Raw genomic sequence first — 26,601 nt, forward strand, 5'->3', positions numbered from 1 at the left:
AATCTAAGTTCCCATTCCCATAAAGGCACAAGAAGCTCAGCAAAATCCCATGAAGAGATTAAAGGGTGCAGGGAATGATCAGAAATAATCAGCCAAGTACCAAAGACTTTACTAGGTCAACTGAGTATTCAAAAGGGAGACTCCTACACACACACTCTGCTGGCATTTGTTTGAAAAACAACTTGCACTGTTTTTCCCACCTACCTGTCACAGCTCTCACTCAAGTTTAAGAGAATCAATAAACAGATCCTGTGAGTGACAATTAGACAATGTACACAAATTGCTTAGCTATATATATCACTTAGGACATGCTAGGTAGGTAGAATAGGGAAAAGGAGTCCAAAATGGTGGTGGCTAAAAGACAAGGAAGGTCAAAGGAAGGTCCGAGGACCAGAGTGAAAACTTCAGGCAGAACAAACAGCACTCCTGGCTAAGCCCAATTTGCATAGGGCAGGCCCAGGTGGAGGAAAAAACATATAAAAGGAGGAGCCAAAGCGCTTTCTCTCGGACTCTCTCTACCGCGTGCATGCGCGCACACTCTCTCTCTCTTTCTCTCTCTCTCTTTCTCCCTCCCCACGCACTCCTCCACTTTCTTCTCTTTAAGTCTTGGATTCTCCTGCTATCTTCTAAATAAAATGGAGCTGTAACACTGATTTGCCTAAGAGCTGTAACACGGTTTGTCCAAGACCCGAGAGCTGCGATGCGCCGAGGGCTTTAATGTCCATCGCTCCAAATCTTTGTTGTGACGAGACAAAGAACTGAGGAACGTACACTCGCATGACACGACATAACTCCTCAGCCAAATTCCAACATCACATTTATTTATAATTTACCTATTCTAAAGGGCAGTTTATGAATGTGTTATTCTTTCATTCCAAGATGCCCTAACGCTTAGGCCTCTGTCCCATACCAGAGACTCACCCTGTTTCACCTAACAAGCATTTCAAGTATAATGTACTTGATTTTTCATGCTTTTCTTGTTTTAACTCATCCTTAGTTCAGAATCACGAAATTGCAAGGAATAAAGCTGTTGCAAATGGAAATTGAAAAGAATTAAGCTGTTCAAACACCAGTAGTAGTTTAGTTAGCATTGTTGTTCAGTTGCTCAGTTGTGTCCGACTCTTTGCAACATCATGGACTGCAGCATGCCAGGCTCCCCTGTCCCTCACTATCTCCCAGAGTTTGCTCAAACTCATGTCCATTGAGTTGATCACACCAACCAACCATCTCATCCTCTGTTTCCCTCTTCTCCTCCTTCCCTCAATCTTTCCCAGCATCAGGGTCTTAAAACTATAAACTTGTACTAATTTTGAAAACTTTGGCCTAAAAATCTGGACAGATGCACTGGACTTGATTCTCTGACTAAGGATTATACCCAAACTTGTACCACCAACTCATAAAGGAAGACTACCTGAATGGGATTTAACAATATCAAGTAGTGGAGCTAAATTTGTCTGCTTCAGGTATAAACATATCCTAAACAATCATCACTCGTTTCACAATTACAATACATTACATGTTTTGAAGAGCTTTTACACCTACACTTGCACACCATCCTCACAACAACTCTGTAATGTGGGCAAGCCAAGCATTAGGATCTCCATTTCAGAGATGAACAATCTCAATGACAGAAGGGTCAAAAGGATAGCCAACACTTGAAATTTCGTATCATAGCAGGAACCATAAAGCCGCATGTGTGTGAAGTTGCTTCAGTAATGCTGACTCTTTGCAGCCCTATGGATTGCAACCCACCAGGCTCCTCTGTCCATGGGATTCTTCAGGCAAGAATGCTGGAGTGGGTTGCCATGCCTTCCTCCAGGAGATCTTCCTGACCCAGGGATCAAACCCGTCTCTTACATTTCCTGCATTGGCAAGGCCATTCTTTACCATTAGCTCCACCTGGTAAATCCATAATCCTACTTATTAGCATGAAGTTTCATTTGCTCTGCTTCCTCCCCTATTTCTATCTAGTTACACTTGTTTAAAGATGATCTTTTATTACTACTCCCCCATGAATCTGCACATACAGACCTAACTACTATATTCTGAATACTTGCTGGGGTGAAATTTGTGTTCATTCTCAACATTACCAGAGAAGGTTTGCAATGCTTGATTTGTCACTGTGACAAAATAGAACAGCAGCAGAGGTTTTCTGCTCAAATTGGTTATTATTTCAAGAGGAGATTAAAAAGGATAATTTAATATGTGTAAATCTAAGGTGACAGGATGCCCTTGGATTGTCCCAGCTATGAAGAGGAAGCAAGTAGAATGTAATTTATCCTAATCTACCTGTCTTGGATCCAGTTCGTTAAAATGTGATGCATTCTGTTGTTTTCTAATTGGATGCAGTTGCTGTGTTCCAAGATGAAATTAAAGTGTGAGTTGGCTTTGAGAACTTTCTTATTCTGTCACCCTAACAGATAAAAACCCTACTAGAACCATCACAAAGATAATCATAAATCCTTCAAATGATCAAAGGTACAGAAAAAGATTCATTGCTACAGCAAAGCACATATCAAAATCTTCACTGTTGTTCCTCCCAGAAAGTAGAAGACCTAACAGTCTGTTAGCCCTCCTTACTTTGATTCCAGAGAGTTTTCTCAGGGATAAGGCAGCTAATTCTGGTCCCTTTTAGTTTCTGGATCTTCTGAAGGAAGGAAACTCCAACAAAAACTGATGGGGGATTGAGGACAAAAATAATTTATGCCCCATTAATGCCTTAAAATGAAACTTTAAGTATCACAGCTTGAAAAAGAAATAGTTAACTGTGGGCAAAAGTTATCAGGAATGGCCACAGATAGCATCTCTTCTTAGCTAAATGGATGAGGTGGCGTGGTGCCACATTTCAAATCTGTATGTTTTATCTTACTCCTATATAAACAGGCACCCTAGGATTAAGGAGATAGTAGATGTTCCCCAGGGATGAAGGGAAGCATGCATCACTAAGAGCTTTAATACATATGATGATATTTCACTTGTGCATAATAAGGGGATGGGAGGACAACTTCAATATCATGTCACCTTGGGGATTTGAAATAATCTAGGGGCCTGAAGATAGATATCAGTTTGTTTACAGAGTTAAGACCTTAGGGACTGATGCTCTCATCTAGAGATCAGCTCAGGTCCCCATACATGAAGGCAAAACTCACAAGGGAGGTATCAAGGGAAATTCCCAAGTATGGAAGTCAGATTTTCTTGAAGAGAGGATGATTACTGAGTTTTACATAAAATTTAAGTTAGATCAATTTATTTTGATCCTGGACTCACAAAATTAAAACCATGTAATTGTGGGGAGCCAAGCAACTCCAAAGAGCTGAATCCACACCTTCTAACATGGGAAAAATGGGGTAAGGGAGACCAGATATTATAGAGAGTGGTTTGGTCTCCTGACATATTGAGAAGTCAAGAGAAAAGTCACTTCTTCCTTCTATTCCACCCAATGTGTCTTCATCTTGTATGGATAGTGCCAGAACTTGAGGCTGGTGTTCAGCCAGTCCAATCTAGTTCAAGTGACTAGATAGTGTCTCTGCCCCTCTGCTTTCCACATTTACTGTTCATATGACTTTCCAGGGCCCAAGGCTGCTTTGTCTTGCCTCTTGCAGACCCACCAAACACAAATATGGGATGGGAATATCAGTATTCCACATACTAGTAAAAATAATTTGATTACAATGTTTTATTTTATTTTTTCTTAGGCTTCAAAATCTCTGCAGATGGTGACTGAAGCTATGAGATTAAAAGGCATTTGATCCTTGGAAGTAAAGCTATGACAAACTTAGACATCATATTAAAAAGCAGAGACATTACTTGGCCAACAAAGGTCTATATAGTCAAAGCTATGGCTTTCCATTCTTCATATATGGATGTGATAGCTGAACCATAAAGAAGGCTGAGCGCTAAAAAGTTGATGCTTTTGAAATCTGGTGTTGGAGAAGACTCTTGAGAGTTCCTTGGACTGCAAGGAGATCCAATCAGTCCATCCTAAAGGAAATCAGTCCTGAATATTCTTTGCAAGGACTGATGCTAAAGCTTGTTGGGGATTTTCTCCCCGGGACTCGGAAGCAATGAACCTGAAAGAAGGACACTCGGACAGTCTCTTGCAAGGACTGACAAGTTTATTTCTGCAGTCAAGCCTTTTTTATAGAAGTAGGAACGAAGAGCTTAGAGTATACAGCCAGCAGAGTGCATATGGGGTTAACACCTAGTCAGTAAAAATATTTCAAGGACAGTGCGCTCTAAGTGACCCATGTGCTTATCCCATAACCCGTTTTCTCAAGCAACATCCTTAATATTTATTATTAAATCTTGGCACCAGGCATAACCAAAGGCAGGAGATGTTTTTCTGCCCAAGCACACCAAGCTGGGGTATTTCTGGCCCTTCGCCATTTTCCCAAGGATTTCCTCCAACCGGCTATTTTGTACTGGGCTTCCCAACTATCCTCCTTTTGTTTTTAATTTAAACATGGCAGCTGCTAGTTGGACTCCATCGTGGGAGGCACCGAGTCTTGAGTAGAGACCTCTGAATCCTATAAGCAATGACAGAAAAAGCAGGGTGATTAATACATATATAAAAATGTTGCTTCCTGAAAACCAAGCTCTAGGGTCTAGAGATGACAGGGTTTTGGTTAAAGTATCATAAAATTAAGTGCTGTACAATTCCTTAGGTACCTTAACTTGAAAATTAGCAACTTGTTGTTTCAACAAATTGATGTCTAAACTTGAGTTATCTGTGAGATCCTGCAAATGTGCTTTAACTTTATCCCAAGGATATTCAGTGCTATTATAGGGCATGTTAGTCAGACAAAAAGAAGTAAAATTCCAGTGACAATGTATACGTGTTTGGAAAGTCAGTTGCTGCACTTGATCTCCTAAGTGGATAACCACAGTTTGTAAGTCATTAATTCATGTTTGTAATTGCTGATCTATTTGAGCTTGTCGAGTCCAAAGATCATGAGAGTCTTTGTGCCAAGCAGTGATAAAATCATGATTTTGTATAGAATTATGTAAAGCCATACTGGACAAAGTTCTTACAGTCACAATAAAGATAAGGCTTAAGATGCCTGCAATAATCCACCCAATGATTCACTTAGATCACCTAAGTCCAATTTTCAACAATACAGAAAGAAATACAGAACCAGTCCAAGGCTTAGTTAAGTTTACTGGAAGCCATAACTCAGATCTTTGTTTAACTAGTGCAATGCTAGCATTGTGATATGAAATGGTGTGATTAAGGCAGGTATACAATGCACATGCAGTACAATCGACAATCTTGGCGGATAAGTCAATATCAAAATGCCCTACAATAAACAAGTACGGAAGGTGAACACACGATTGAATATAGCCAGTACTATTGTATAGGAAGGTATAATTAGAAGGACGAAACACACCCACAGTCCCATAAACACTAGCGAAGTGCTGTAAGGCTGCTGGAATTTTCCAAATGTGCCATTGAAGTAATTGTCGAGGATTTTGAATTATCTTTGCTATTTGAAAAAAATCATATGGCATCCAAAGGTCAGCCCATCCTCTGAGAAATTCTATACAGTAAGGAGAATTAGGTCCATATAGAGTGAATGCTTTCTTAAAGCTAGACAACATGCCAAAATCTAGATTAGCCCAAGTATTTTGGTCTTGGTCAGGTTGGTTAAATTGCATTGGGAAAACGAAAGCGCAAGCAGGCATCTCCTGAGGAGGAGCGAAATGATTAGTATGAACAAAGTTAGCAATTGCTGTTACAGGTGGAGCAGAAGGAAAAACCTCAGATTTGGGCTGTCCATTGAATGAAATGACCTCCGTTCTAAGCGGCTTCAGTTTTGACACATCCTGTATATAGGTCTCTAAGTTGTTTTTCTAAGGATTGTGTCTGATTGAGCATAACATCCTTATATTTCAAAGCATCTTGCATATCTTGTTCCTTATGCTCATATTCATGTAAAGCTTGAATAGTTTTTCACTTCCAAATTAACGTTATGCCCTTCAATTTGTTCTATGATAGCCCATATGAGTGACCATGTAACCCTTGCCGATATGCTTGCAAAACATTATTTTTAACCCTTTTCTATATGTCTAGATTGAGTGTCCCCTCTTCTGGGAACCATGAATTGTTCCAATAGTATATGATAGCAGTCATTCAACTGATCTCTGGAAACATTAACACCGTTTTGTTTCAAAAAATGATGCATTATAGAAATGAAAGGAATTTTACTGCTATGTTGTCCCATCCTGCTTACCTCTTTCTGCAGGGCTCGTCGCTTTGTTCAGCCTTCCTTTCAAGCCCCTGTTCGTGGTGCCACTTGTTAAGGATTTTCTCTCCGGGACTTGGAAGCGACGAACCTGAAAGAAGGACACTCGGACAGTCTCTTGCAAGGACTGACAAGTTTATTTCTGCAGTCAAGCCTTTTTTATAGAAGTAGGAACGAAGAGCTTAGAGTATACAGCCAGCAGAGTGCGTAGGGGGTTAACACCTAGTCAGTAAAAATATTTCAAGGACAGCGCGCTCTAAGTGACCCATGTACTTATCCCATAACCCGTTTTCTCAAGCAACATCCTTAATATTTATTATTAAATCTTGGCACCAGGCATAACCAAAGGCAGGAGATGTTTTTCTGCCCGAGCACACCAAGCTGGGGTACTTCTGGCCCTTCGCCATTTTCCCAAGGACTTCCTCCAACTGGCTATTTTGTACTGGGCTTCCCAACAAAGCTGAAACTCTAATACTTTGGCCACCTTATGCAAAGAGCTGACCAATTATAAAAGACCCTGATTCTGGGAAAGATTGAAGGCAGGAGGAAAAGGGGACAATAGAAGACAAAATAATTGGATGGCATCACTGACTCAATGGACATGAGTTTAAGCAAGCTCCAGGAGATGGTCAAGGACAGGGAAGCCTGGTGTGCTGCAGTCCATGGGGTTGCAAAGAATAGAACATGACTCAGTGACTGAACAACAACAACAGCAAAACAGTGTTTTATTTAGCTCTTTAAATTGGTGTTGGCACTACCTCTTGCAATAAGACAAGAATTTCTTTGAGAAGTTGTAGAAAACAGAATATATATGATTTTCTTGGAGCCCAGCTGGTCACACTTCATTAATTTAAAGAATACAATCCTACGTACAGTTTAAATTATTCTAACTTTATATATAAAGAAATTAATTTCCAGACACGTTGTGAACTCAAAGTCAGGTCACTAATGGCCAGTGACTACCAAATAGGACAAGCTCTCAGACCTTCTTAACACACAATATTTCCATGAAATCAGATAAAATGCAATGCTACTCATTGAAGTAAGAGATAATTAGTAATAAGATTCAAACTATGCTGTTAAGGCTACAAGTTTAAGCTCTTGTTTTTGTAGAATAAAAATATGTGCTCACTGCACAGGATTCTGTCTTTTCTTGGACTTTGAAAATAGGAAGGCTTATGGAAAATTGGAGAGAATTTTTATATTTGGGCCTAAATCTAATACCTTTTCTCTTCTGTAGTATGCAGCAAGACATTGAGGATCACTTATCACCTAATACCTGTCAGAATGGCTATCATCAAAAGACCACAAATAAGGACTTCTTTGGTCATATGGTAGTTAAGAATCCTCCTTGAAATGTAGGGGACATACATTTAATTCCTAAGTTGGGGAACTAAAATCCCACATTCCATGGAGCAACTAAGCCCATGCACCACAACTGAGCTCTCATGCTCCAGAGTCTGTGCATTACAACTAGAGAGCCCGCATGCCACAACTAAATAGTCGGTATGCCACGATGAAAGATCCTGCATGACACAATGAAGATCCTACATGACATAATGAAGACCCAATTCAGTCAAAGAAATAAATAATTCTTTAAAAAGAATGCCTTGAAAAAAATACCACAAATGATAAATGTCTGTCAGAATGTGTGGAGAAAAGTGACCCCTTGTACACCATTAGTGGAAAAGTAAATTTGCACAGTCACTGTGGAAAACAGTATGGAGGTTTTTCAAAAACTAAAACTGGTACTGCCATGCTGCTGCTGCTGCTGCTGCTGCTAAATCATTTCCATCATGTCCAACTCTGTGCAGCCCCATAGACAGCAGCCCACCAGGCTCTGCCGTCCCTGGGATTCTCCAGGCAAGAACACTGGGGTGGGTTGCCATTTCCTTCTCCAATGCAGGAAAGTGAAAAGTGAAAGTGAAGTTGCTCAGTCATGCCCAGCTCTTAGTGACCCCATGGACTGCAGCCTACCAGGCTCCTCTGTCCATGGGATTTTCCAGGCAAGATTACTGGAGTGGGTTGCCATTACCTTCTCTGGGTACTGCCATATGACCCAACAATTCCTGGGATTCCTTAAAAAACTGGTAATAGAACTGCCATATGACCTAACAGTCCCACTGCTGGGCATATACCCCTAGGAAAACAGAATTAAAAGAGACACACGCACCCCAATGTTCATTGCAGTACTATTTACAATAGCTAGGACATGGAAGCCACCTAGATGTCTGTTGGCAGATGAATAGATAAGAATGTTGTGGTACATATATACAATGGAATATTATTCAGCTATAAAAGGTAATGCATTTGAGTCAGTTCTAATGAGATGGATGAACCTGGAGCCTATTATACAGAGTGAAGTAAGTCAGAAAAAGAAACACAAATACTGTATATTAACACATATATAGGAATTTAGAAAGATGGTACCGATGATCCCACATGCACGGCAGCAAAGGAGACACAGATGTATAGAACAGACTTTTGAGCTCAGTGGGAAAAGGCAAGGATGGGATGATTTGAAAGAAAAACATTGACACATGTACATTACCATATGTAAAATAGATGACCAGTGCAAGTTTGATGCATGAAGCAAGGCATCTAAAGCTGATGTTCTGGAACAGCCCAGAGGGATAGGGTGGAGAAGGAGGTGGGAGGGGGCTCAGGATGGGGGGACATGTGTATACATGAAGCAAATTCATGTTGATATATGACAAAAACCATCACAAAATTGTAAAGCAATTACCCTCCAATTAAAATAAATTAATTAATTTTTTAAAAATTCCACTCCTGGATATTTATCCAAAAAATATCAAAACACTAATCCAAAAAGATACAATGCACCCCAATGCTATGTTCATAGAAATATTATTTACAGTTGACAAGATATGAAAGCTACCTAAGTGTCCACCAACAGATAAATGGATAAAGAAAAAGAGATGTGTTGTGGGGGGACCTCCAAGATGACAGAGGAGTAAGACATGGTGATTACCTTCCACCCCCACAAATACATCAAAAATATTTGAAACAACTACATAACATCAACTGAAAACTGGCAGAAGACCACAGACTTCCAAAAAGGTCAGTTAATTTCCCCATAATGGAGTAGGACAAAAGAAGTAAGGAAAAAGAAAGAAAGAGAGAAAGGAATCATGATGGGACCTGTGCCTCTGGGAAGAAGCTGTGAAGGAGGAAAATTTTCCATACATTCAGACACCCCCTCACTTGTGGAGACAGTAGGGAGCTTCAGAGCCTCAGAGAAGAGTGCAGCAGCAGGGGTGCAGAGGGAAAAGTATAGAGAATTCCACACAGGGATTGGTACCAACCAGCACCCCCCAACCTGAGATGTTTGTCTGCATGCCTGCTGAGGCAGCTGGAGACTGGGTACTGAGGCTTAGGCTTTGGAGGTCTGACCCCAGGGAGAGGACTGGGGTTGACTGCCATGAAGACAGTCTGTGGGGGCTAATATGACATAGCCAAGGGAATCCAGGGAAAAGCTTCTGCTAGCCAGAGAGGCAAGAGATGCCTGTCATGGGGTATACAAGGAGAAGGGCAGGCCTCCCAAAGACCCTCTAACTCCATAAATCACGGATGGACGGATGGCAGAGCACCAACATCATGAGTTCCAGAGGCAATGCAAGCTGTGGCTTCTATCTCTGACCCCAGATGTGGCCACAACAGCCACCATTGATGCCACTAAGCTGTGAGCAAGTACAGGTCACTGCCCACACCATCCCAGAAGATTGTGCAGCCTGGCAATGCCAAGGGACCCAGAGCCAACTCCCCAAGGAGAATGCATGGCCCCCCTCAGGCTGTAGCAACACCCTCAAGGTCTCTACCACCACAGGTGCATTTCAATTGTAACTGCTGGATTCCTCACTCTGGCCAAACTGAGCAAGTGAAGTTGAACCAAAGTGAAGTCGCTCAGTCGTGTCCAACTCTTTGCGACCCCATAGACTGTAGCGTACCAGGCTCCTCTGTCCATGGGATTTTCCAGGCAATAGTACTGGAGTGGATTGCCATTTCCTTCTCCAGGGGATCTTCCCAACCCAGGGCTCAAACCCGGATCTCCCGCATTGTAGACAGACGCTTTACCATCTGAGCCACCAGGGAAGTCAGACTGAGCAAGTGAGCCCTAATTAACCACTGCTTTTGCCCCCCTTCTGTCTGGGCAGGGAACTGGAGAGAAGCATATAAGCAGAGGTGGGGCCAAAACTAAAACTAAGCACAGTGGCTGTGTGATTAAAGAAGAGGACAACTGTGGACACTGGAAGCAAGTACAAGCTGGAGTAAAGCCAGATTAGAATCTGAACTGGCCCCACAGTGCTCATAGCAGGTCCAAACACCTTCCTAGAAATATTGAATGACTTCCTGAGTAGGCAGATTGGCTGGAGCTCACTGTGGGGAGCATGAACACTGACAGTTGAGGCCACAGGAAAATAGTCTTCTTCCTACTACTCTTTCTATATTTAATTTTCTTCTGTTCTTTTCTGTTTTGTTCTATTGTTATTTTTATTGTTCTTTAATTTTTTATTTTTTACTTACTTTTTAATGCTTTCACTTTTAAATAAATTTATTTTATTTCCTATTTCTACTGCACTCTTTTGTTATATTGCATTTTTCTGGACTTAGAAAAGATCTACCAGAGATCAAATTGCCAACATTCATTGGATCATAGTAAAAGTAAGAGAATTCAAAAAAAAAAACATCTACTTCTGTTTCATTGACTATGCTAAAAACTTTGACTCTGTGGATCACAACAAACTGGAAAATTCTTCAAGAGATGGGAATACCAGATCACCTTACCTGTCTCCTGAAAAATCTATATGCAGGTCAAGAAGCAACAGTTAGAACCGGACATGGAACAAAAAACTGATTTAAAATTGGGAAAGGAGTACTTCAAGACAAAGGTGTCCACTCTCATAATTATCATTCAATAATAAGATTTGGAAGTCCTAGTCACAGCAGTCAGAGAACATAAGGAAATAAAAGGAGTCTAGATTGGAAAAGAAGTAAAACATTCACTGTTTGCAGAAGACATGATGCTATACATCTAAAGAAAACCCTAAAGATGCCACTAGAAAATTACTAGAGCTAGTAAATAAATTTAGTAAAGTCACAGGATATGAAATTAATACACAGAAATCCCTTCCTTTCCTATACACTAGCAAGGAAAAATCAGAAATAGAAATTAAGGAAACAATCCCATTCACCTTTGCAACAAAAAATTAAAATATCTAGGAATAAACCCACCTAGAGAGACAAAAGACCTGTATGTACAAAACTATAAGATACTGATAAAAGCACTCAAAGACAATACAAACAGATGGAGAGATATATCATGTTCTTAGATTGGAAGAATCAGTAGTGTGAAAACTACTATACTACCCAAAGCAATCTATAGATTCAGTGCAATCCCTATCAAATTACCAATGGCATTTTTCACAGAACTAGAACAAAAAATTTCACATTTTGTACAAAAACATAAAAGAGCCCAAATAGCAAAACAAACTTGACAAAGAAAAACTGAGCTGGAGGAATCAACCTGCCTGACTTCAGACTATACTGCAAAGCTACAGTCAACAAGGCAGTACGGTACTGGCACAAAAACAGAAATATAGACCAATGGAACAAGATAGAAAGCCCAAAAATAAACCTATGCACCTATGAGCACTTTACCTTTAACAAAGGAGGCAAGAATATATGATGGAGAAGAGACAGCCTCTTCAATAAGTGCTGCTGGAAAACTGGACAGCTATGTGTAAAAGAATGAAATTAGAACACTTCCTAACACAATACACAAAGATAAACTCAAAATGGATTAAAGACCTAAATGTAAGACCAGAAACTATAAAACTCTTAGAGGAAAACATAGGCAGAACACTCAGTGACATAAATCAGAGCAAGGTCTTCAATGACCCACCTCCTAGAGTAACAGAAATAAAAGCAAAAGTAAACAAGTGGTACCTAATTAAACTTAAAAGTTTTGCACAGCAAAGAAAACTATAAACAAGGTGAAAAGACAGCCCTCAGAATGGGAGAAAATAATAGCAAATGAAACAACTGACAAAGGGTTAAGTCCCAAAATACACAAGTAGCTCATACAACTCAATACCAAAAAAAAACAAACAACCCAGTCAAAAAGTGAAAAAAGACCTAAGCAGACAGTTTTCCAAAGAAGACATACTTAATGGCTACCAAATACAGGAAAAGATGCTCAACATCACTCATTATTAGAGAAATGCAAATCAAAACTACAATGAGATATCACCTCACACTGGTCAGAATGGCCATCATCAAAAAGTCTAAAACAATAAATGCTGGAGAGGATGTGAAGAAAAGGAAACCTCTTGTACTGTTGGTGGGAATGCAAATTGATACAGCCACTAAGAAGTATGGAGTTTCCTTTTAAAAGTAGGAATAAAACCACCATATGACCTACCAATCACACTCCTAGGCATATACACTGAGGAAACCAAAACTGAAAAAGACACATGTACCCCAATGTTCATTGCAGCACTATTGACAATAGCTAGAACATGGAAGCAACTTAGATATCTATTGACAAATGCATGGATAAAGAAGTTTTGGTACATACACACAGTGAAATATTACTCAGCCATAAAAAGGAACACATTTGAGTCAGTTCTAATGAGGTGGATGAACCTAGAATCTGTTATACAGAGTGAAGTAAGTTTGAAAGAGAAAGATAAATATCGTATACTAATGCATATATATGGAATCTAGAAGGATGGTACTGAAGAATTTATTGGCAGGGCAGCAATGGAGAAGGCAATGGCACCCCACTCCAGTACTTTTACCTGGAAAATCCCATGGATGGAGGAGCCTAGTAGGCTGCAGTCCATGGGGTCGCTACGAGTCGGACACGACTGAGCGACTTCACTTTCACTTTTCACTTTCATGTATTGGAGAAGGAAATGGCAACCCACTCCAGTGTTCTTGCCTGGAGAATCCCAGGGACAGGGGATCCAGGTGGGCTGCCGTCTATGGGGTCACACAGAGTCGGACAAGACTGAAGCGACTTAGCAGCAGCAGCAGCAATGGAGAAGTATGGAGACATAGAGAACAGACTTATGGACACAGGGAGAAAGGAGGAGAGGGTGAGATGTATGGCGAGAGTAACATGGAAGCTTATATTACCATATGTAAAATAAATAGCCAACGGGAATTTGCTGTATGTCTCAGGAAACTCAAACAGGGGCTCTGTAACAATCTAGATAGGTGGGATAGGAAGGGACGTGGGAGGGAAGTTCAAGAGGGAGGGCACACATGTATACCTATGGCTGATTTATGTTGAGGTTTGGCAGAAAACAACAAAATTCTATAAAGCAATTATCCTTCAAGAACAAAACCAAGAGCATTAAAAGAAGTAACCAAGAAGGAATCTAGCTTCTCTATTCAGCTTTAAGTAAAGTCACATTTATGACTTCCTTTAAAAAGTCATATAGGACTCTTCTTTCAGGAGAAAAAAGAGTAGTCATCATAATTGTATGTTTGAAAAATTGAAAGATCACTTATTAAATAAAGACCATTTATTTTAAAAAAGAATGAAATTAGAACCCTTCTTAATGCCATACACAAAAATAAATTTTAAATGGATTAAAGACTAAATATAAGGCCAGAAAGTAGAAAACTCTAAGGGGAAAACATAGACAAGAATACACTTTGACCTAAATTGCAGCAAGATTCTCTTCACACTGCCTAGAGTAATGGAAATAAAAGCAAAAATAAACAAATGTGACCTAATTAAACTTAAAAGCTTTTTCACAGCAAAGGAAACTATAACATGATGAAAAGACAATCCTCAGAATAGGAAAAAATATTTGCCAATGAAGCAACTGACAAAGAATTAATTTCCAAAATATGGGCAGAACATGGGAGGGGATATGTGTACACCTACAGCTGATTCATGTTGAGGTTTGACAGAAAATAGCAAAATTCTGTAAAGCAATTATCCTTCAATAAAAAATAAATTAATTTTTTTTAATTTACAAACAATAAATGCCAGAGAGGATGTGGAGCAAAGGGAACCCTTTTGCACTGTTGGTGGGAATGTAAATTGATATGGCCACTATAGAGAACAACGTGGAGATTCCTTAAAAAACTAAAAATAAAACTACCATATGACTCAGCATTACCACTTCTGAGCATATAACCTGAGAAAACTATATTTTAAAAAGATACATGTACCCCAGTGTTCATTTCAGCACTATTTACAATAGGACAACAGTCTATAAAATACTTTTGCTTATACACTGGGGAAAGTAAGTACTTGTCTGCACATTTTCAGCCAACTATTTTTCATTAAACAGTTGCAAGGGAGTATGCTATGGTGCATTATTTACCATCTGCTTGACTTAAACATGTTAATCACACGTTGGATTTGTAGGTTTAGTTTATTAACTCTTTGAAAACGTCTCCCATCTACCTCCATGACCCAGTTGTCAATTTCTAATGAACAAGTCTATTAGATTTATTATTCATCTGAAAAATCTGAAAATAATAAAACTATTTTTATTAAATGTGTCTTTAAAAATACATCCCTGTGACATTGTTGTCAAGTCTGCATTTTAACCTAGAAATAGACATTAATATGGAGATGAGAAACAGAGAAAAAGTAAATTGGCAGAGATAGATCAATTTAGTTAGATGAGAGGGAGAAGGCATGGGACTCATCATATTCATCATCGTGGGAAATGAGGCAATCCTGCCTTCAACATTTCCTACCTAACCTCTCTTGGGCTCTCTGCTATAAGTGATACTCCTTTAAAAGTGATACTTTAAAAAAAAAAAAATCATCCCTTTGTTTTAATTAGCCCCTTGTTTGCAATATAGAGTCATCTACTCAGAAATATTTGGGATGAGTGAAAGAAATACCTGTTCTGCTATATGTGTGTGTGTATGCATGCTAAGTCACTTCAGTCACAAAGTGTCTGACTCTTTGCAACCCTATGGACTGTAGCCCACTAGGCCCCTCTGTCCAAGGGATTCTCTAGGCAAGAATACTGCAGTGGGTTGCCAAACTCTCCTCTAGAGGATCTTCCTGACTCAGGGATCAAACCCACGTCTCTTTACATCTCCTGCATTGGCAGGCAGGCTCTTTATCACTAGTGCCATCTGGGAAGGCCATATGTGGGCTATATGTGGGAGGAGATTAACTGTGTAAAGGAAGATGGGGAAGAAAAACTAGCAGTCAGCTTCTGGATTTTCAGAAAAGCATTTTGGGAGAAAGAACACGTGAAAGTTGAAGCGTACCTCCCATAGTATCTATCAAACATCGTCTTTCAGTTTCTTTGTAATACCTCTCATGAAGCCTTTGTGAATTTCAGAAATTATTTAATTTTATAATGAAAGATTGTACAGGTCAGAAGCTGTTTGGCTCCTCATCCTAGAAATTGTGAAAACAATGTTATCTGGAAGATGAATCTGTACTGAGAAAATCTTCCCGGTGCTGTGTCCTAAATATCTGAAATATTCCCCGAAGCAGAACAAGGAAGAACAAGAAGCTACAGAGGTGTGGCATCACACGGGGACCTCAACATTCAGACTCAGAACTGGAATGGTAGTCTAAACAGAGCCTTAACTAAAACCAGATTACAAGAAGTTACATCATAAGGGTTTGCTGGTAGCTCATTTCTGTGCTATACAGCGGGTCCTTGTTGGTTATCTATTTTAAATATAGAAGTGTGTACACTTTGTCGTACACCTGAAACCAACACAACATTGTTAATCAACTCTACTCCAATATAAAATAAAAAGTTAAAACATAGAAAGGTAGACAATTATATAGGTATGTTTTATACAATGTACATAATTATGTGATTTATATTATATAGTATCAATATAAATATAATATAAATGAGCATGTATTTTAATATGTATATGCTGAGAATTCTGTGGATGCAGACACCTATATTGAAGAACACATCAGCACATTCATGTTGTCAGGGCAATGAAAGACAAAATGTTCTGGAAAGAAAAAGAGTGATGAGCAGAGAGAATGGAAGATAAGTCTGGAAATCTGGATAGCCCCTGATTTTGCTCAGAGCTCTTCCTGCTCCTACTTTTGCCACTGACAGCATCTCTCATTCATTTCCTGCCTCTCGTATCTTGTCAAAGCCACAGCAAGTACATCATAAAAATAAGGTTTCTTATTTTTCTCACCCATCTGGACAATGTTCCTTATTTTAATTTAATTATCCTATTTAATTTGAGTCTAAGCAAGAAACATGGCAGACAGTATGGTCCAGTGGTAATGCATCCTAAAGCTGGTCTGAAAATAATTACCTGTATTTTTCTTCTCCTGGTCTCCCATGAAGCATGTAACTATCTCTGCATAGCCTGTTAGCGGTGCACTCTGATGTATCAGTTGAATAATTACAGCAACTATCTGGAAGCACTTATAAATTAACTATTCCAGAAAAACCTCTAGTAGTCATAAGGCATTAGCAAACATTAAGTTTTAATTCAGGGTTATACTCTCAAATGTCCTGGAAATGATTTTAATAGTATAGTGTTTCAAAAATATAAATTAAAACCTGTCATGTTGTCTGTAACACTGTCTCTCACAAACGGTGCTATTTAATCATTGTTGTTCCTTCTTTATCAGTCTTTCTATTCTCTTTTTTCTCCTAAAAAAATCTTAGTTTTTTTTTTTAATTTTCTTAATTTTATTTGTTTATTTTTCCCAAATATTATAAGTCTTTATTTTTTCCCATTTGGTTTTTCTTATTTGGTTAATCTGAAAATACAGTCCTTATAAACCAAATTTAATTTTTAAACATTTTTCCCACAGAAGCAGTCCTTCATTTTTCTTTCATTAATGGTGGTGGTGGTGGTTTAGTCTCTAAGTCGTGTCTGACTCTTGCGACCCCACGGACTGTAGCCTGCCAGGCTCCTCTGTCCATGGGATTCTCTAAGCAAGAATACTGGAATGGGTTGCCATTTCCTTCTCCAGTGGATCTTCCCAACCCAGGGATCAAACCCAGGTGTCCTGCATTGCAGGCAGATTCTTTACCAGCTGAGTCGTGATTCATACCCACATGACTGAGATAAAGTTGTCTGAAATGGGTTATTAATTTATGTACAACATATGATGACTTTAGTATGCTTAACATAATTTTTATTGTGACACAAATAAAATTTGATGATCTGAAAGGAAATCTTGCTTTTCTTTCTTTTTTTTTTTTTTTTCATTTTAATTGGTTGGAATAGATGCCAAAGAGACCAAATCATGGATGTTAATAAATAATGATCTTATCATCTTCTATTTATTTCTGAGCATGGGTCTTATTCCATATAACTAGTAAAGGTCTTAGCATACCAATCAGTGAGCCATTTGACATGGATACTATGGATGTTGCCTACGGGGGTCCAGCACCGGTGGATCCAGGGAATTCGAAGTGGGGACAGCGTGGACGAGGATCAGGAAACAATTGCTTAATTAAACGTTAATTAAGGATATACAGAGTGGTTAAATAAGGATAGCTCAGTGAGGAAATTCAGTGGAGAAAAGAGGCTGAATAATTCAGCCAGAAGGTGAGAGAAAGAATGACATGGGGAGACCAAGCTTCGGTGAACAAGGCCCGCACTTTATTTTCCAAAGGAGTTTTTATACCTTAAGTTATGCATAGAGGATAATGGAGGAAGGGGTAGAGTCATGCAGTAAGCCAGGCTTTCTTCCTGCAAACTTATCATATGCAAAAGTTTAGGTGATTTGCATCATCTTCTGGCCCAGAGGCCTGTTAACGTTTTAAGACCCTTTCTTCAGAAAACTTATTTTTCTCTAAAGGTGCTTAGTCAGGCACCACCCTCCAAAAGCATTAGATTAAGTTGCATTCCTACAGGGCAAAGGTGTGGTGGGCTATAACAAGAAAAAGAATTAACTTCAAGGGTCCAAGGTTACAAACATTAAAGCTACTACTTACATTTCTATACACCAATCATATCAATCAATACACTGCCAGGGACACAGTAGGTAAGGGATATGGAGACTTAGCAGCAAACATCGGCCCAACAAGTGAAAAACCCTTCACCAATACAATTTCTAATCAATCTTTTAACTGCTCAAAGGAATCTGTATTTAGACAGTTTAGAACATCTCATGCCTCTCACAGTTGGGAGGCTTTGAACAATCACATGTGGCCGGAAAAACCTATTCAGGCGGGCTAGAGGACTTCCAAAGGAGTTTGTAGGTTGAAACACTATCACATCCAGGAACTTTATTAACTGTAGCTGTAAGTTAACTCTTTTTTCAGAGAGAGGTAGTGGGGGACAGTCCCCCATAAAGTCAGAGGTGTAGGTGAGAGCACAAAGCAGTAAAGTAGGCAGACTCTGGTTTTGGGGGTAGATGCTCGAGAATTTCCAGGGGGACTCCTGAGGCTCCATCCCGCCTTTGCGTATGCCAAGCCTCCTTCATCATGACCTTTGCCATGGGTGGAGTTCCTCACGCTGGCTCCCAGCAGTTGCCATTCATTAGGGTAGGTCAAAGGTACTGAAGTACAATAATTACCCATGACTGCATCACATAGATTGCATGTTCTGCTCAGAGACAGATCAATTCCAACATCTTTATGGGTTTAAGACAGATATAACTCAGAAGTGTGATTATGTGTCATCTCAGTCAGTGCTTGCCAATGAACATCCCTGAAGGTCGAAAACCCAGGTCTCCTGAATTGCAGGCAGATTCTTTACAGTCTAAGCCACCAGGGAAACCCAAGAATACTGGAATGGGTAGCCTATCCCTTCTCCAGGGGATCTTCCTGACCCAGGAATTGAACTGGGGTCTCCTGCATGGTAGGCGGATTCTTTACCAGCTGATCTACCAGGGAAGCCCAAGTATAAACTACTATTTATTAAATTATATACCATGAATGCTAAGAAATTTGCATCTGTTATTTCAGTTTTCCTCATAACAACCCAGGGCTCAGATAGTACTATTTCTATTTTACAGATAAATAGACTGGGCCTCAGAAAACTTTTGCAACTCATTCAAGGTCCAATAGTGAATACATGGGTGCTGGGATGAGAATTCAGTTCATTTGATTACAAAAGTCTATTTTTCACCACCAATTTTTACTGATTTCATGTTCAATAAATATTGGTCTGGAGATGTTTCTTGTGGTTATCAGGTACAAATATTTTTCTCCTTTAATTTTAACCATACCTGAAATAACATGAAATTCCAGAAATATAGGCAATCTGTATTATACCCTCCCCCTCCACAAGAGAACCTTCCAGTTCATTCCAAGGAGAAGAAGCATCTCTCTTCTCCACTAACTATAGCCACATTAAGTATTTTTATCACATTTGATCATTAAACTGATCATTCATTTGTTCACTATTAATTCAATTATTAATCTATTTAATCCATATCAAGACAGACTGCTTCAGGTTATATTCTCCCAAAGTTTGGAGGTTGTTGGAAATACTGATATCAATACCTTTTTTATAGCCTATAATATAATAATTTTAAGAAAGAAATTTCAGAAAATCTTGAAACATCTGTCATAATTAGGTTCAGCTTTCTAAAGCATAAAACCAAATTGGTGCTAAAAACAAAGTGGAAGACTCTCTCTCATATCACAGATGCTAGAGGTCAACAGCTCATGGCACTTCCATGATCATCAGGGACCCTGGCTTGTGTGAATGCTCCATCATTCATAGTGTGCAGCTTTCATCTTCAAGTTTGCCTCAAGGAGAAATATGGCTGCTAGAATTCCAGCCATCAAGTCTAAACTGGACCAAAAAAATGGAGAAAAGAGGACTGACAAATATTTCTATGAGATTTCCCAGCATCTCATTCATCTCATTACAGTCTTCTATCAAAGAAAGTGAAAAATATAACTCCTTCACAAGGTTCCTTACAGTCTGGAGTAAAAAGGACTGCCAAAAATAAGAGTGGCACAACAGATATTTGAAGTGTGGAAGTTGATCATTAGTATAAAGAGACTCTGTCTCAGTCCTGACAGTTTCTATGTATACCAGCATTTCCTTATCACCAAACTCTAAATTTCATCTATTTTTTTCCACCTTCACATATATTTAAGCCTCTATACCTTTGGAAATCATCCCATCTGAACATGAAGACGATTCCCAAGAATTCCTACATCCCACATCTGGCTCATCATGAAAGAAAGCACATGTGAAATAAATTGGAATCAGGGAATTGCCCCTCCTTATCAGTGTCAAAGAACGTTCAATCTACTGTATGCTGCTGCTAAGTCGCTTCAGTCGTGTCCAACTCTGTGCGACCCCATAGACAGGAAGCCCATGAGGCTCCCCTGTCCCTGGGATTCTCCACGCAAGAACACTGGAGTGGGTTGCCATTTCCTTCTCACTGTATAGTCATGCTCACTTCACAGGCTAGCAAGGTTATACTCAAAATCCCTCAAGCTAGGCTTCCATAGTACTTGAGCCAAGAACTTCCAGATATAAAATCTGGGTTTTGAAGAGGCAGATCATATAGCCAACATTCACTGGATCATGGAGAAAAGCAAGGAAGTTCCAGAAAAATATCTACTTTGGCTTCATTAACTACACTGAAGCCTTTGACTGTGTGAATCACAGCAAATTGTGGGAAATTGTTAAGGGGATGAGAGTACCAGACCACCTTACTTGTCTCCTGAGAAACCTGTATGCAGGTCAAGAAGCAACAGTTAAAACCAGGCATGGAACAATGGACTGGTTCAAACTTGGGAAAGGAGTACGACAAGGCTATATATTATCACCCTGCTTATTTAACTTATACGAAGAAGACATCATGTGAAACGCCAGTTTGGGTGGAATTACAAGTTGGAATCAAGATTGCAGGGGTAATGTAGGAACTCTTGGGAACTGTCTTATTGTTCAGATGGGATGATTTCCGTTGCTGGGGGAAATGTCAACAACCCCAGATATGCAAATGATATCTCTCTAATGGCAGAAAGTGAAGAGGAACTAAAGAGCCTCTTGATGACTATGAAAGAGGAAAGTGAAAAAGCTAGCTTGAAACTCAACATTCCAAAAACTAAGATCATGTTATCCACTCTCATAACTTCATAGCAAATCAGATCAGATCAGATCAGTCGCTCAGTCGTGTCCAACTCTTTGCGACCCCATGAATCGCAGCATGCCAGGCCTCCCTGTCCATCACAAACTCCCGGAGTTCACTGAGACTCACGTCCATCGAGTCAGTGATGCCATCCAGCCATCTCATCCTCTGTCGTCCCCTTCTCCTCCTGCCCCCAATCCCTCCCAGCATCAGAGTCTTTTACAATGAGTCAACTCTTCGCATGAGGTGGCCAAAGTACTGGAGTTTCAGCTTTAGCATCATTCCTTCCAAAGAAATCCCAGGGCTGATCTCCTTCAGAATGGACTAGATTGGGAAAAAGTAAAAACAGTGACAGATTTACTTTTCTTGGACTCCAAAATCAGTGCAGACAGTGACTGCAGCCATAAAATTAGAAGACACTTGCTTCTTGGAAGAAAAGCTATGACAAAACTAGACAGTGAATTAAAAATGCAGAGACATCACTTTGCCAACAAAGGTCCACATAGTCAAAGTTATAGTTTTTCCAGTAGTCATGTACAGATGTGAGAGTTCAACCATAAAATAGGCTGAGCACCAAAGAATTGATGCTTTTGAATTGTGGTGTGGGAGAGGACTCTTGAGAGTCCCTTGGATTGCAAGGAGATCAAACCAATCAATTGTAAGGGAAATCAGTCTGAATATTCATCAGCAGGACTGATGCTGAAGCTGAAGCTCCAATACTTTGACCACTGGATGCAAAGAGCCGATTCCCTGGAAAAGACCCTGATGCTGGGGAAGACTGAGGTCAGATGGAGAGGAGGGAAACAGAGGATGAGATGGTCAGATGACATCACTGACTCAATGAACAGGAAGTTGAGCTAACTCTGGGAGGTAGCAGAGGATAGAGGAGCCAGGCATGCTGCAGTCCATGGGATCGAAGAGTTGAACATGACTTAGTGGCTGAACAACAAAAACCCACCTCATCACCCAGGCACAATTCACCATCTTTTTTGCAGGCAAGCTTTCTATCCTCATTCTAATCCTAGACAAAACGCTTCCTAAAACCCCAGAGGATAAAAAGAAACCACTGCCATAAACTGATATCATGCCAAATCAAGACATCTAGAACTATAGGCAAAAATAATTAAGTTGAAACATACAGAGTAAAAATAACTCTCCCCAAATGTCACTATCCATCGTGTTTTATGGTACACACTAACTTTTATTTCAGAGAAGGCAATGGCAAGCCACTCCAGTACTCTTGCCTAGAAAATCCCATGGACGGAGGAGCCTGGTAGGCTTCAGTTCATGGGGTCGCCAAGAGTCAGGCACGACTGAGCGACTTCACTTTCACTTTTCACTTTCATGCATTGGAGAAGGAAATGGCAACCCACTCCAGTGTTCTTGCCTGGAGAATCCCAAGGATGGGGTAGCCTGGTGGGCTGCTGTCTACGGGGTCGCACAGAGTCGGACACAACTGAAGCGACTTAGCAGCAGCAGCAGCAGCAGCAGCTTTTATTTACATGAATTAAAACTTGTACCACTTCACACTGGCTGCCTACCAAAAGATGTTTTTATCCATCCTTTCCATGTGACAAATAGAACAGGCAGTTGAAACCATGTGTAGTAGTCTGAAAAAAAAAAAAAAATCCAAAGCTATTACTCTGTGCCAGTCACTGTTCTGAGTGCTTTATGCTTTATAAAAATCAACTCATTTTGCACTTATAATAGACTGAATGATGACATGAGGGTTTCCTGTAGTTTTCTGATCATGAGTGAGGCACACAGAAATTAGGTAACTTGCTCAAAAATACACAGACGGTGACTAGCTGAGTTTGGTGCTGAAGGCTGTTCAATGTCCACTTTCAGGTTGAATTATGTGCTAGACAGATTAATTTTTCACTCTGGTTTTAAAGCATTCTTGAGCTACCCGAAAAAGTTAAAAATACAGAGTTCTCATTCCTCATTATTGGTCCATTTCCTCTGGTCTTCTGGTCTTCTAGGATTTACCATTAATTGCAAGTACTCCAAACTCTCAGACTACATCAATTATCAGATAACCCCTCAGACACTAATTAAACAAAACATCAGGGATAACTTACAAGCCAGAGGAGAACAAGGTTTTTCTCTCAATGTCTGGGAAGAAAGAACAGAGCCATTTTAGAAATAAATGTAGACAAGGAGATCAAATTTCATCTGAGGGATAATTTTGAAGTGAGCATGGAGCATGACATAGGAAGGTTTGTCATCTTAGAGTCTTATCCTCAGAGGTAACCTCCACTACATAAGCACATAAGCTTGCTCCACCAAATCAAAATGTCTGCAGGGACTCTGGAGACCAAGACTATAGCAGATCCATGGAGCTCACCCAGAAGGCACTTAGTCTCCGCACCAGTCGTGTTGTGACGGAAGGCAGTCTTTTCTTCTAGACTAAGAATAACCTCTCCACATGTACTCAGAGGACAAGCTTCAGGTAAGGGTGAAGTCCTAGCAACTTCATGAGAGAAAGCATGTTGTATCTTTCTAGAATATGTTTCCAGTGGCTTCATCCCTAAATGTCTCTGCCCAACAAAAAGCACCACATGCTGCTAATAAAGCCTCCATTCCTTAACCAAGCTCTCTGTATAAGTTAAGAAGTTAGCCCTTAACTCCAGACAAACTAAAGCCGGCACCATGCAGTAGAGGTGGTCAGTCTGTGGTATGAGGAACACTGGACTGCAATGGAGAGCAAGATGATATGGGACAGAGGACAGGCAGATCAATGAAGAGTGGCCAAGCATTAAACAGCTTATACAATACTGTGCACCATAGAAGCTAGAAAAGACATCCAGGAACAGAACGGGCTGCCCCTGCCTCTAGGTAGATGAGCTATTCAATATTCACTGGAAGAGTGGATGTTGCTCCAAGTAAATGAGACTCCAATCTCATTTATGCTGCCTCTGAATATTTTTGACAATGTTGAGTCATAGTCACAAAAACAATATTAAACCTTGCATTGTCATGAAAAAAGATAAACAGAGCAAGTAAAGCCAAATAGTCCCAGAAACAGCAACTTTCCAGATGCATTTTAGCAGGGAAATGAAATATAAAGAGAACATCAAAAGGCAATGGAAATGGGTGGGGGACCAGCTTTATGCAGGAGAGGCCATCCTGTCTCAGTGACATGTGTCTGCTTGCAGAAGCTGGTGCCCCTGCTGTGAGGGTTTGTGTCCCTTCTTTCTGGTCCCAGAGACCCATCACTACTGAGTTCCAGCTCCTTCTTCTTCCTTCCTCCCCACCCCAACCCCACCACCACAAGGAAGACTAACCCATGCAGCTCAGCACTCTACATACCATCTGGAATAAGGAGTTATTCGAAGAATGAGACCTTTGGATTTGTGAACATAATCAGTAATCACTTCATAAATTAATTGCATTACTCATGCTAAGTGCTTTGAATGGCACAATGTGTAAGATTCTCATTTTTAGAGAAATTACAATCTTCCAAAATTAAAAATTAACATATTGGAAATTATTAACAAAAAACAACACTTATAAGATTTTCCTTTACACAAGGTCTTGAATATTTTTCAGAATATTTAACTAAGATTTGTGAATATAAAAGGGAATTGTTCATACTCTGGAGGCAATGATGTCCTGGCTCAGCAGTTATGACATCTGGGGGCTTATGAGGAGGTAACTTACCCTCTGGATGAACCAATATCAATGGACTTAAATATCTTACCCCATGGAGTCATACTGCAGCTTCAGCCTGAATGAGGAAGATGTTCTTAAGCTTTGTGAACTTCTGTTTTCCCAGAGTTATTGAAGTAGGAACTGAAACAGTCCATATATAGTGTCTGGTACACAGACTAAGTAATGACACTCATTCAGTGCTGATTTACTTCCTATCCTTTCTCATGGTTTGCTAGAAAATGTTTGTTTGTCTGTTTTATAATCTCTATAAGTAAAACACCTTGAAAAATCATACCTCAGTCTTCTTGTGAGGATATGGTTACCTATGCTCTTCAAACCTCTCTGTCTATGGGATTTTACTGGGGATGACCCACAGTGAGGATCAGTGAGGATGCTTGATGAAAGAAGTAGAGGTTGAGCTATAATGAAATCAAGCATATGATGTAAAGTAAAACAGCCCAGATTTGCAGTTGAGGTGTGTGTGTGTGTGTGTGTGTGTGTGTGTATGCGCGTGCGCACGCATGGTCATCCAGAAATGCCTGATACACTGAACTGGAAATTACAAAAAAATCTCTTCTCAATTCCCTTACCACTCTCCCTCCTCTGACATTACTTTTCTCTTTCTGGCATTCTTTTCTGTCTTAGTCATTTGCACAAATGCTGTTGCTCTCCCAGTCACTAACTGCTTTTACAAAAGCAAAGTTCTAGAAGAAAAAACAGCAAAAGCAAAACTAAACAAGAGGGATTACATCAAACTAAATTTCTGCATGGCATAGGAAATTACCAGAAAAATGAAAAGGCAACTTACTAAATAAGAGAAAATATTTGTAAATTATAATAACTGATAAGGGGTTAATATCCAAAATATATATATAAATTCATACAACTTAATAATAAAAAACAATCAATTCAATTCCAATGTGCAGAGGGCCTGAGTAGACATTTTATCCAAAGGAAACATTATAAACAGCCAGCAAGAAAAGGTGTTCAACATCACTAATCATCAGAGAAATGCAAGTCCAAACCACAATGAAGTATCACCTCACACCTGTCAGAATGGCTGTCACCAAAAACTCAGCAATTGTTGGTGAGGATATGGAGAAAAAGCCACCCTCATTCACTGTTGGTGGGAATGTAAATTGGTGCAGCCACTATGGTAAGTGGTATGGAAAAAAATAAAAGTGGGACAATTAAATATGATTCAGAAATTCCACTTTTGGGTGTTCATCTGAAGAAACCAAAAACAATCCTGGCATAACTCAGAGATATTGTGGGTTCTGTTTCAGACCACAACAATAAAGCAAATATCGATAAAACAAATGACACATTTTTTTTTTGGTTTCCCAGTGCATATAAAAGTTACTGTATTGTAGTCTATTAAAAGTGTAACAGAAGTATGTTTTTAAAAATGTACATACCCTAATTTTAAAATGCTCTATTGCTGAAAAAAGAAAAAGGCTAACCATTATCTGAGCCTTCAGGGAGTTATAATTGTTTTGCAACAGTAATATCAAAGATCACACCATAGGGAATTCCCTGGAGGTCCAGTGGTTAGGACTCTGCTCTTGCACTGCTGAGGCCCTGAGTTCAGTCCCTGGTCAGGGAACGAAGATCCCACAAGCCATGTGGTGCAGCCAAAAACAAAAAGAGGAC

At 39.7% G+C, this 26,601-nt stretch overlaps 1 long non-coding RNA gene across 2 annotated transcripts; it reads right to left on the reverse strand.

The window, feature by feature from the left end:
- Positions 1–4,097: 4,097 nt before the first annotated feature.
- Positions 4,098–25,064, reverse strand: LOC113895484. 2 transcript variants are annotated; one of them, XR_003511848.1, is made up of 3 exons: positions 24,998–25,064; positions 6,231–6,333; positions 4,098–4,526 (listed from the first exon to the last, which is right to left on the reverse strand). It is a non-coding gene; the product is annotated as an uncharacterized LOC113895484 (long non-coding RNA). The 2 variants fall into 2 exon arrangements; XR_003511849.1 differs by lacking the exon at positions 24,998–25,064 and adding an exon at positions 22,836–23,115.
- Between the last annotated feature and the right edge of the window lie 1,537 nt (positions 25,065–26,601).

This window comes from Bos indicus x Bos taurus, chromosome 7, assembly GCF_003369695.1.
Source record: "Bos indicus x Bos taurus breed Angus x Brahman F1 hybrid chromosome 7, Bos_hybrid_MaternalHap_v2.0, whole genome shotgun sequence".
Taxonomy (NCBI): Eukaryota; Metazoa; Chordata; class Mammalia; order Artiodactyla; family Bovidae; genus Bos; species Bos indicus x Bos taurus.